The sequence below is a fragment of the Macaca nemestrina genome, chromosome 13, assembly GCF_043159975.1.
Source record: "Macaca nemestrina isolate mMacNem1 chromosome 13, mMacNem.hap1, whole genome shotgun sequence".
Taxonomy (NCBI): Eukaryota; Metazoa; Chordata; class Mammalia; order Primates; family Cercopithecidae; genus Macaca; species Macaca nemestrina.
In genome coordinates, this window is record NC_092137.1 from 107,003,617 (window position 1) to 107,016,658 (window position 13,042).

The window sequence follows — 13,042 nt, forward strand, 5'->3', positions numbered from 1 at the left end:
ACCCTGATATCTTCTTTTCAAAGAGAGGTCAGTCTTCCTTTCAGCATCCTGTTCACCTGGCTGCCCACATACCTCATGGACCTTACAGAGCTTGGTTACGCTGACTCTAGACCTCTCAGCTCTTGTACTGATCCTCCCAGCTGCTCTATTCCAATGCCATGACCCGATCTGGGGACTAGGGAGCCTAGGCCACAGTCAGCCCTTCCTTGTCACTGTACAACTCACCTGGTGACTTGTTTTTTGTTTTATTTTAATTCCATGCTGATGTACTCTGACGTGGAGAACTGAAGACAGAATTATTTCAGGATTTCCTCTCTCTTGTTCTGAGAATGTCTAAAGAGCGTTTGCTGAGTTGCTTTGTTAAAATAACCCTGACATTTTTTTTTAAATGAACAAAGTGGCTCTAACATGGAAGGTAGATACACTGAAGGAAAGAGCCCTTAAACAGAAGGGGCTAGTTTATTTCATTATGAGATGTCCAGGGCTTTCCAGTCCCTTAGTTCTGTCAGTGAACAGAGTGAGAGGTAACAATGAGCTGTACCTTTTTACAAACCCTCTCTGTGTAGTCCCACCATCTCTCCTTCTCAGTAGGTTGCCGAAATTATGTTAAAGTCAGGTGGGGACTTCTAGAATACCCACTGTAACCTCCTTGTTTGGATGATATTGAGGCCAGGGAGGGGAAAATAACTTGCAAGTTGAGCAGTAATAACACAAATCCCACAGGACAGCTGGCAGTGACCCCACACTAGGGATTTGAAAACAAAGTGAGGTCTTGTTGTTCCCTTGGTTCCTCTTCTTTACTTCCTGCTATCAGATTCCAGAAGCTTCCCTAGGAGGCGGCAAGAGGCAGTCTCTGCTTCCTCCCAGGAGGAAATTGGCCACAGGAAGTCCTCATTTGGGATGGACCGGAGGAGAGAGGCAGTTGTGTGGAAAGGGCAAAGCTTGAAAATACTCAAGTCCTTGACTGGGCTTGCAGAAGGATATAGCAAAAAGTAAAGAGCTTGGGTTCTGGAGGCACAACCTGTAGGTTCAAATCTTACCTCCACTTCTTAACCTCTCAGAGCCTCAGTGTCCTCTACTTGTGAAGTAGGGATAACAGGCATATTCACTTCTTGGTTTTGCTGTACAAAATGAATAGCATGTGAAACATGTGATGCTGAGGCAGTGTAAGTCATGAGGGCAGATGATCACCCCTCTTTAGGAGCCATTCTTCCAAAATCTTAGGTGAGTGAAAAAGAAGCAGAGATAGCTTTTCACACTTGGGCATGGAGGCAGAGTTCATCTGTTGCCTGAGCTAACACTATACTATTCAGCCTCAGTGAAACTCTGACCCCAGGGCAGGACCAACTAACTAGGTGGCACAGTGATGAAAAAGGGAGAGTCTTCTCAGTGGAGCCTGGTCTGGGTAGAGATGTCAAAGGCAAACCAGCACCTCCTTGACTTGTTGGCTCTAGGTGATAATGCTAACTTGAACTGAAGGGACAGCCCTTCTATGGAGTGGACAGGGGCAGCCAGAGGTGTTCTGAAAACCAGGGAAGTCTCCTCACTGGAAAACATTTCTTCCTGGGATCTGTCAGTTGACGGCAGAAGTGTTCATTGTTAGAGAGCCATTTCTTTGGCTTATTAATTGGTCCTCTGTTAGCCAGTCAAGAATACTGTACCCAGCACAGATATCCTTGAGAAATAAAGGAGAAATGAAGTCTTTCCTAGATAAGCAAAAACTGATGGAATTTATCACCACTAGACTGACCCTACAATAAATGCTTAAGAGAGTCCTACATCTGGAAGCAAAAGGGCTATATCCACCATCATGAAAACACAAAAGTATAAAACTCATTGGTAAAGCAGACACACAAATAAGAAAGAGAACGGAACCACATGTTATCACTACAGGAAACAACCAAACTGCAAAGATAAACAAAAGAAAGAAAGAAAGAAAGAAAGAAAGAAAGAAAGAAAGAAAGAAAGAAAGAAAGAAAGAAAGAAAGAGAGAGAGAGAGAGAGAGAGAGAGAAAGAAGAGAGAGAGAGAGAGAGAGAGAGAGAGAGAGAGAGAGAAAGAAAGAAGGAAGGAAGGAAGGAAGGAAGGAAGGAAGGAAGGAAGGAAGGAACGAAGGAAGGAAGGAAAGAAAGAAAGGAAAGGAAAGGAAGAAAGAAAGAAAGAAAGAAAGAAAGAAAGAAAGAAAGAAAGAAAGAAAAGAAAGAAACAAAGAAGAAAAAGCAAGAAATAAAGAAAAAGAAAGAAAGAAAGAAAAAAGAAAGAAAGAAAGATTATATAAAATAATCAGAAAACAATTAAAATGACAGGAATAAGTCCTCATCTATCAATAACAACTTTGGTAAATGGTTTAAATTTCCCAGTTAAAAGATATAGACTGGCTGCATGGATTTTAAAAGTGACCCAATTCTATGCTACCTACAAGAAACTAATTTCACCTGTGAAGACACACATAGAAAGTGAAGGGATGAAAAAAGATATTGCATGCAAACAGAAACCAAAAGTGTGCAGAAGTAGCAATACTTATACCAGACAAAATAGATTTTAAGTCATAAAACATAGAGAAAAAGAGATAATTATATAATGATAAAGGGATCATTTGAGTAAGAGGATATAACAATTATAAATATACATATACTCAACACTGGAGCACCCAGATATAAAAAGAAAAAAATATATATAATTAGAGCTAAAGAGAGACAGATGCTTATACAATCGTAGTTTGGGACTTCAAAACTCAATCTTCAGCTTTGGAAAGATCACCTAGACAGAAAATCAACAAGGAAACATGAGACTTATACTGCACTAGAGACTAAATGAAGCTAATAGGCATTTACAGAACATTTCATCTAGTAGCTGCAGATCACATTCTTTTCTCTTCAATATATGAAACATTCTATAAGATAGACCATATGTTAGGCCACAAAACAAGCCTCAACAAATTTTTGATAATTGAAATCATATCAAATATGTTCTCAGACCACAATCGAATAAAACTAGAAATCGATAACAAGAGGAACTTTGAAAACTGTACAAATACATGGAAATTAAACAACATGCTCCTGAATGACCAATGGGTCAATGAAGAAATTAAGGAGGTTGAAAAAGGTCTCAAAACAAGTGAAAATAGAGCTGCAACATACCAAAACCACCAGCATTTTGTTTTTAGCAATAATATGTTTTTAAATTAGATGTGTATATTTTTTAGACATAATGCTATTACACGCTTATAGGCTACAGTACGGTATAAGCATAACTTTTATAGTCACTAGGAAACCAAAAAATTTATGTGACCCACTTTATTGCAATATTCACTTGATTGCAGTGGTGTGGAACCAAACTGGCAATATCTCAGAGGTATGCCTATAGTTAACAAGAATTTATTGCATATGTTCACAAAGCTGGAAGAGAAGATTTTGAATATTCTCAGCATGAAGAAATGATATATCTTTGAGGTGATGTATTTCTAATTACCCTGATTTGATCATTATATGCATGTACTGAAATATCACTCTGTACCCCATAAATATGCGCAATTATTTTGTGTCAACTAAAAATAAAAGGAAAAATAAAAGGCAGAGCCCCCTGGGAGGAGAAGACTAATTAGGCTTAGTGATTGCTAATTCTGGGAGTTGCATGCAAGCAGGTTTTAAAGAAGGCAGAAAGCTTAAGGATGTGGATGTAAAAGAAAATTACAATGACAACACAATTGACAGAAATCACTCAGCCACCTGGAGGACTCCAATTTCAAATGTGCCATGCTTGGATATTTCCTTACATTTTGTGCAATGACTTTTCTGCCATCTCCTGTGAACCTCTGAGCAATCCTGTAAAGCAGGGATCATGCCCATTTTGCAGATGAGGAAACAGAGTGCCCATGCCCTGCCCATGGTTCCAGAATGCAGACCAGTCATCCTTGGGAGATGGGGTGTCTGGTCCAAGCACATCCAGTCTCACCTCTGCTTTGTGTCGCAGGTGGGGAGGGGTCACTGAAGACAAAGGCTCCCTGTGGATGTAGGAAGGGTCTGCCCACCAGGAGAGCTGGGAGGGGAGGAGTCTTATTCAGGCTGGCAAGGTTAAGCCTGGTTAACCACTTAAACCTAGAGTTAACTAGCAAGGGGCACAGGTGCCTGCCTCAGAGCATTTGTCTCTGCCTGGAGTGTTTGGCTAGAGGTCCTGAGAGTGTGGACCCTCGGACCCTTAGGTCTCCGCTGCCACATTTCCAAAGGTCATGATCATCCTAGAACACACAGGTGCTCTTTGCCCTTCACCCTGCCTAATTTTTGTTAAGAGTGCTTCTGATGGCTTCTGGTCTGTAGTCTGCCTCTGTCTCTGCCCTGACAACTCCTTGCTCTGTCTCAACCTGAAACTGTGCCTGCCATGGGGTGGGTGTTCAGTAGCCAATGCCTGCCATGGGGTGGGTGTTCAGTAGCCAACTGATGAGTGGATCAATGAATAAATGAGTAGATAAATGAATGGGCAGGAAAGCTCCTCCTGTCACTCTCCACACGGACATGTAGGAGGTGTTGGAGGGACACAAGTTAATGGAAGTCGGTCACTTAGTTCTGATAAAACAGAGTAGATGGTTTTCTTAGTAAGAGATCTTGAGGGCCCTCTGTGAAGCCTCTTGTGGAACCAGTGAAGTACCTGAAAGGCAAGGATTGGGCAAATCAATTCCTTCTGGTCATGGAGGAGAAACTCTTCCAGGGCTGATGTTAATGCTGCATTTTAACGAAAGTGCCTTTTCAGGCTTATAATTGGATGACATCAGCTATATTTCTGCTTTTGCTTCTAGAACTTAGTGTGATTCCATTTTAAGAGACTAAGAAGAAAAAGCAATTTTTAGACTCTCATAAGAATGCTAGCAACAATGGCAATAGCTAACGTCTCTGCAGCACTTAGAAAAGCCTGTCCCCCTGCCAAGAGCTTGACATGTGCTATCTCATTCAATCCTTGCAACAAACAGCCCCTTGTATAGATGAGAAAACTAAGGCCTGAGCCAGCTGGCCACTCATCCATCACAGTCTCCTTTCCTTTCCAGTGTTGGGGGCAGCTCACAGTGGACTGTAGGGTGCCACTGGGCATCAGCCTGGCAAGGTAGCAGGTCATCTCATTTTTCTCTTTTCTGGAGGGTGAGGTTATCCTGCAAAATGGAGGTCATGGGGCCTTCTGCCCTGGAATTTCTGCCTCGTCCCTGACATCCTGTGTGTTATCCCAGGCTGCTCTCGTCCAGTTCTGGCTTCACTTTCTTAACATATCAGATGCAAGAGAGGCCTGGCTTGCTAACTCCTGTCTTCCTGCTCTGCTGCATTCCCTTCCCACGCAGTGCAGGAACTGACTCGTTCTTACATCTGTCAGATGGGCTGCCACCTACCTGGGAGTTTTCATGACATGTCCTGGGATCTTACGCCAGAGGCTCAGTGCCTGGCAGAGTGAACACTTAGTAAGCTGCAGTTGCCCTGAAATATTTTCCTGTTGCTGATTCATTTCCTCATCTGTGGACACCATATTCCAAACTTGCTGTGCCACCCTCTAAGGGGACAAGTTCTTTCCTAGGAGTAGACACCAGGAGGGAGGAAGCCTGTGTCGTGGGGACAGCCACACAGGCCAGACACAGGTGTCACTCCCTGCAGGGACAGCCTGCAGGCATCAGGCCTCCCAGGAGCTCACAGGCAGGACAGGACCATTTCAGACTCATTTCAGCAGTGTGTGGACAGAACCCCACTGAGAAATGCATGCATGAGACCTGGAATCTGTTGCTGTCTTGTCCTGAGGTTCCTTTCACTGGATGCTCATCAGGGGAAATTCTCCCTCCGGATGCTGATGTGGGGAGAAGGGCCAACTAGTTCTAACCTCAAACTCATCCCAAACTTATTTTCTCCCCACTTGAGATAGTTGTCAGGAGATCCCGAGTTCTCACCTTTCTTCTGCTCTTCCCTTGTATGTGACCTTAGCTAAGTTGCTTAATCCCTCTGAGACTCAGTTTCCTCTCTTGTAGCTGCAGGACGATGGGCTGGGCTCTATTCTAGATCAATGAGACTCACACCTGCCCTGTGGCATCACTCGGGAACAGTTGCTGAGCAGGCTGCAGTCCAGACCAATACATCACAATCCGTGGGAGTGGGGCCCAGGTGATTCCCAAGCACTGGAAGGGTTGGAAATTCAGGCAGATGGTTTCTGCCTTAAATTCCGTCTATGAAAGCCAAAGCACTCTATCTACCACCACCACCTCCCCTTCCCATCCTTGTCTCGTTTGCTGCTGATTTCTCTCCTGACGCAAGAACAAGTGTGTTTAAGCCCCAAATCACTGAAAATGGGAAGCTGTCTATTTCCCTTCTGTACCAGCTCCCACATGTGTCTGGACACAGACTCTGCCAGGGAAGTCCCCTCCCATAGGGACTGCGGGCCTCCAGAGTTGTATGGACAGGACTTGAGGACATCCAAAGCCCCCACAAGAGATGATGACAACAAAACTCTGTGTTAAAGAGTTTCCAAGATGAAAAACTCCTGCCCGTCAGTTATCCTTCTCAGACACTGATTTTGTTTGTTGTTTTCTGGCTAGAGATGATTATTCGCACACAGGAATGACAGACATTCCCTCTGTTCTTCGTCTGCTGGTCCTGGGTGTCTCTTGCATCAGTGGGCATGCAAAGTATCAACTTTCTTATTTCTCCATTTTCCCTCTTGCCTTGCATCTTTCTTCCTGCTTCCATTTCTAATTTCTTGGACCCTTTGTCTTTCTCTTCATCTCCCTCTTCATTCTTCACACAATGTTTATTTAATTTTGGATGTTCTCTTCTGGCCAAAAGTTGACTTGATCCAGACCAAATGGAAATATATGTGATTAAATCTGTTCTCTGCGGAGATGGACTAAATAAAAGAAATATCAATGCCAGATATTGTCGTGACGATGAAATGTTAGGGCAGAGGGTACCAGGAAGGACAGGCCTGGTTCACAGAAACGTGCCATTCATCCATGGCATATGCAGCACAGACTAGGCAGAGGCATGACGTTCCAACCTTCTCCAACCCACTGTTTCTCAGTGTGTCCCCTGGACTGGTAGTATCAGCATCACCTGAGACTTGTTAGAAATACAAATTCTCAGGCTCCATCCCAGACCAACTGAATCAGAAATGCTGGGGGTGGGGTCCAGAAATCTGTTTTAACAAGCCCCAGAAGACTGATGCCTGTTGAAGTTTGAGCACCACTGCTTCGAGTGCATAGATATTTTGCTTGCTATCACTGAAAGATCACTTGACCTCTTTGGAGAGGGGCATGGGGGCCTCCCAGATATCCGAGGAAGGCTGAGCAGGAGGATAAGGTGAGCTGAGGAAAGGGGAGGGAGCAACGGGATATTCACGGCGGGGGAGCCTGAGATGGTCCCTTAAGGATTTGCATTGGTTAATGGGCAGACTGGTGCAAAAGAGGTTGAATTGAAGAGTTAGGAAACTGGGGGAATTCAATTCAAAGAAGAATTCTTGTTCACAAGGTCAATTCTTATACTATTTAAATAAATTAACTCCAGTAGGTTCTATAGCAAATGCTAAGTAAGGTAACCGCTGGTTTCTAAATTATTACTGATAATCTGAGAAAATTATTTCTTTGAAAAAATTGCAGAACTTTCAAATATACAAACAACTCTAGAGAGTAATATAACAAATGCACTTAATAGGGACAACATTTAACACTTAATAGAGAACATTTTACTCTATTGGCTTCAGATCTTGTTTTGGCTGCAGCTTGATTCCTGTAGCCCCCATCCTCTCTCATCCCCACCTGTCCGGGGTCCTCAGCCTCATCTCACCACCCTGAGGCGGGTATAGAACTTCCTGTCCAGTGTTTAGAATTCTATGCATTTATCTAAAAGCAATATAGGGTATTGTGTGCTGGGTTTTATATGCTGATGTAAAAGGAGTTGTTCTGCAATCTGCTTTCTTCTCTCCATGTTATTGAGCCCTATCCTGGTGCTACCTGTGGACATGGCTTGTTCTCATTGCTGGGTGGTATCCATCTCATGGACGCTTTCTCATCATCACGGGCATATAAGTGAAGCTCCTCTCCAGGATTTCCACGTGGTTGTGTGGGAGACAAAGTCCTGAAAGTGGGACATCACCTTTAAATATATTAAAGACAGTCCAATTTAATTGGGAAAGTCTCCAGACTCAGCTGGAGCTACATAATCTGTTTCTCTAAGAAAGAATTTTTCTGTCCATAAACTCATTGTGTTAGTCCATTCTTGCATTGCTATAGAGAAATACCTGAGACTGGGTCATTTACAAAGGAAAGAGGTTTACTTGGCTTACAGTTCTGCAGGCTGTACAGCAAGCATAGTGACTTCTGCTTCCGGGGAGGCCTCAGGAAGCTTCCAATCATGGCAGAAAGCAAAGGAGAACAGGTGTCTTACACAGCAGGAGCGGGAGCAGGAGCAAGAGAGAGTGAGAGGGGAGGTGCTTCACACTTTTCAACAACCAGATCTCGAGAGAACTCGCTATCATGAGAACAACACCAAGAGGGTAGTGCTAAACTATTCATGAGAAATCCACCCCCATGATCCAACCACCTCCCATCAGGCCCCACCTCCAACACTAGGGACTACAATTTGACAAGAGATTTGCTGGGGATGCAAATCCAAACCCTATAACTCATTCTTTTCTTCCTTCAATCATTCAACCAACAATTGCTGAGCAACTTCTGTAGGTTAGGCACTGTGCTGGGGGCTGGGAACCAGTGGGAGTAAATCTTATGGGTCTCTGCCTTTGTGGAGATTCCAGAGTAGGGCTACCCAGATGTTCTTGCATTGTGCACAGTGCAGAGACAGGAGGCTCCGGGATATTCTGGCCTAGGCAACTCTAACCCTGAAAAATGAACAAGCCCATCACATTCTATTCATGTGTTTATAGTTTACCTGAAACCTCAGCTACTCCACAGAATCAGATCTCCCCGCAGCTGCCAAAAGTGTCCCAAGGGTTAGCACTGACCAGCTTGCTGGGTTTGGAGGAACCACAATGCACCTGGTGCAGCACTCTTCCTGCTAGCTGCTCTGAAGTGAGCTCCTACTGATTCTATTCAGTTGGACACTCACATTCAGTGAGTCCAGGAGTTTTTCATGCTTTGAGCATTTTTAAGAGTCTGCTATTTGCCCAATTTTGTGAGGGGCACTCAGGATGTATCAGTGGTTCAGGCTGACTTGGTTCCTGCACAGGGGAAGACCCACAAGACCAGTACCTAATGCAGGGATGGCATGGATGGTAGGGGAGGCTTGGAGGCCCTAACCCACTCTTGAAGGGATGACAGAAGCCTCCCAGGCTGGCATGGGAAGGATGAAAGGAGCAGACAGGCCAAGGTAGAGGGAAGTGAGTCCCAGTTTGAGCAAAGGGCTGGAGCAAGAGAGAGCCTGGTCTTAGCAAGGATCTGAAAGAACCTCAGGGCAGGGGCCAAGGGGTAAGGGTGGCAGGGCAGAGGCTGTGCCAGAAAAGGTGAGCCTCATCCTAAACTCTGTTCTCGATTTGGGGTGGAAGTGTCCCTGGAAAGGCAGGTCAACAAAGGAAGGAGCATGAGCCAATTCTCACCACACCCCTTGTGCTTCAAGTCCTCTCTTGGGTCGGTTGGTGCCATACAGGGACCCACGCTTGAATGGACTTCCCTTCCCACCTTTCAAACCTCTCCTGTCACTGAGGGGGGTACACTACTGGAGCCTGGCAGAGGGAGCCTGTGCTCAGGGGTTGTGCACAAACCTCACACCCATGTTTATAAGGCCGTTCCAAATGCTGGCCCAGTTGGTGGCACCAATCCTTGTCCTTCCATGTAGCCAATAGTGGGCTAGTTGGCAGGTGCATTGCAGGCACTCAGGGCTGTAGACAATGCAGGCTTTAATCCCATGAGTGGGGTCAGTGCCAAGTCTAGAATTCAAGGATGACTCTTCACCCAACTGACACTCTTACCCAACAAACCAATGAGAACAACTTGAGATCTGGAGGCCCCGTACTTGGTATCTGTCCACTCTTGCATTTGAGTAAGGAAGTGGAGGTCACAGGCTCACATCATAAACTTTGTACTTTATTTGAAACACTTTTGTGGCTCTGTTGGTAGCTCCAACACCATACTTAAGCTTACTTCAAAATGGCTTATACATCTCTATTTTCCTTGAAGTACGCATACAGATAAAAAAAGATGGGGTGATTTTTTTTTTTTTTTGAGATGAGGTCTCGCTCTGTCACCTAGGCTGGAGTGCAGTGGCGCAGTCTCAGCTCACTGCACCCTCTGCCTCCCGGGTTCAAGCAATTCTCCCACCTCAGCCTCCCAAGTAGCTGGGAATACAGGGGCATGCCACCACACCTGGCTAATTTTTGCATTTTTAGTAGAGATGGGGTTTCACCATGTTGGCCAGGCTGGTCCCAAACTCCTGACCTCAGGTGATCTGCCCGCCTCAGCCTCCCAAAGTGCTGTGATTACAAGCGTGAGCCACTGCACCCGGTCAAGATGGGGTAATTTTGATGTCCAGATACAAGTTGTCATTTACGATGCAGCTTTGATTGTCATTCTGTGAAGTCCTGCTGAATATTAAAAGCTTACAGAAAGCAGCTTTTCTCCCCAAGGCAAAAAGAGCCCTTCGATCTGTGGTGGGACTTTGCAAAAAGCTGAGCTGCCACTCAAACAAATAACTCCCTGCTAACTGCAAGTTTCTGTCTTGTTTATGGAGGTCCTGTTGAGAAGGCCCTCCAAACCCTTGGTTCCAGGGTCTGACGAGGGGAATCTGTCATCATTCATTGCAAACTCCATCTCCACCCACTGGGCTGAAGACCTGTCCAGGGATGGACCAAGAACTTCCTCTGGGGTGGCTGTGCTTATGGACGCTAATTTGATAATTTCCAACCTCCCTCATTACTAAGATCCCCTTCCTTCACCTGTGAACGCCAAATTCCATCTTCTTCTCTTCCCTTCTGTGTGACAGAGTGGGGAAAGATGGGAACTGAGGGAAAGCAGAGGAGAAACTCAGTCCCTTGAGAGACGGGAGCTGATGGGAAGGAGGTAGAAACTTTGTCCTTTAGCCAGGAGGCTCTGCAGGCCTTCAGGCCTGATCTAAGGTGATTTCTTTCTTTTTGGAAAGCTCCTATTTCATGGGGTGAACAGGTCCAAGGACTGCTCTGGACCACTTGGTGATCCCATGGGCCGGAGTGGGGGTACAGGACCCCAAATTAAGTGTGTGGAGGGGACTCTGAAGCAGGTGTGAAAACCAGGAGAGGCGGGAGGAAAGACAAGGGCAGTGCGTCAAGACCACAGAAGCGGGCCCGACCGGCCTTCCCACACAGTTACTTGAACTGAGCTCTCTATAAGTACACATGTGCACACACCAAGAATAAGCTGGACAAATGGCAGCAGAAAGAGAAAGAACAAAAAAGAGAGTTGGTGAATACATCCATAATCAGCACTAACGCAGCCCTGGAAAGAAAAGCAAAAAGAAAAGGCAAACACCGTGGTGTGCAGCTCTTATTGTCTAATAAAATAAAATATGCCAATTCTTTGGAGAATTTATTTTTTCTGGAAATAAATTCTTGGAAGAATTTATGCGACAGAACACCCCAGGGGAACATCCTTGTGTTGGGAAGGAGGCCACCTCGTCTGGCAGCCTCAGGCATTCCGATGATGCACGGGAGGGGCCCAGGCAGCTGTGCTGGTCCGAGGGGCTCCAGGGAGAATGAGCTGTATCCTTGGCCAGAGGATGTTGCACGTCCTCTGGGGGGATATGATGGGAGAATGATGGGGGGAGTTGGGGATATGCCCCCCAGGGATTACAAGTGGAGGCTGGGGACTAGCACGGTCAGTTCATTGTCGACTATGTCCTGCCCCAGAGACAGGGCACAAGCCCATCCTTAGGGACCCACATGAAGAGGGGAGGCAGGAAGATTCAGGCATGCTCTCTGGCCTAGACTGGCTGAAGGAGGGAGATTTTAATGGTTGGCATAGGTGGTGAGGGGTCCACCAAAGGTAGGAACGCATCCCTGGGGCTCTGGGAGGAAGAAGCATCAGGACTGCAGCTCCGGCCTCTTCAGGCTCAGGGTCCTAGGGTAGAACAAGGCTGGAAAAGTGGTGCACAGAGGAAAGAAAGAAAGATGGGAAGGGAGAATGGACAGGGAGGAAGGAAGGGAAGGAGGAAGAGGAAACGGAGGGAGAAAGACATGGGAAGCTGAGAGGACAGAGGGAAAGGCAGAAGGTAAAGGAGGCACGGCCAAGGCTGTAAGGAGGAGTTCTGCTTTTATTCTGCTGTCTGGCTTCATGCCATTGCATGGCGCCCTGTAAAATAAAAATGGTACCTCCCAGGGCTATTGGTTTTTATCTTAGAGGACCCTGCGGGGAGATGTGGAAAGCTGTTCAAGTTGCAAGCCTTGGGAGCTGACTTTCATGATGATGGCCGTCTAGAGCTGTTCAAAGTTAAGATGACAGATTGGCAGAGTGCAGGAAGGTGAGAGAGGGTTGGGGAAGTTGTCCATACAGGGGACCATGTAGGGTTTTGTTGGGAAGATAGACCTGGGTGGAAGTGAGACTGGTGGGTACCACAGATGATTCTAACTCCTGCACCTTCCCTTGTCCTTCCAACAAACGCATCACGCATGTAACACAGTCATAAAAGCTTGCAGGGAGGAGAAAAGAGAGATATAAATAGACCAAGGGAGACAGGGTGGAAGGCCTTGCTGTGGACAGTGAGGGAAGGAGGTCCTGCCTCTCAGCCACTGCCCTCAAGGCTGCTTGAAGCTCCCATGCTGAGATGCCCACCTGGCTGAGAGGCTGCTGCTTCTCTGTTCCCCAACTTCTCCATCTGCTGGTGCAGCTCGCCCTTGCTGTGCTAGGGGGGAACCCACTGGGAGGGTCTTGGCATCCCCAAACGGGGCCGTCCTGCTCAGACATTGGGTGGCTGTGGAGGGAGCTCAGCCCTTATTCCTCCCCAAGCTCAAGTCTCCAGGACAGCAAGTCTCCCCACTCCACCAGGAGAGAGACAAGGAGAGCTAGGCAGCTGCCTCCACCAAGCCTTCTCCCAACCACGGTCCTT

General features: G+C 46.2%; 1 protein-coding gene across 17 annotated transcripts in view; it reads left to right on the forward strand.

Annotated features, from left to right (window-relative positions):
* LOC105471806 (myb-like protein A) overlaps window positions 1-13,042 on the forward strand; it is a 504,277-nt gene that overhangs the window by 344,130 nt on the left and 147,105 nt on the right. The window contains exon 4 of one of the 17 annotated variants that reach the window (XR_011612004.1): window positions 12,943-13,042. The exons of the other annotated variants lie outside the window; for them this stretch is intronic. The gene's annotated coding sequence lies outside the window, so the exon portion shown is untranslated. The remainder of the gene's footprint in view (window positions 1-12,942) is intronic. 17 annotated transcript variants of the gene reach the window in all.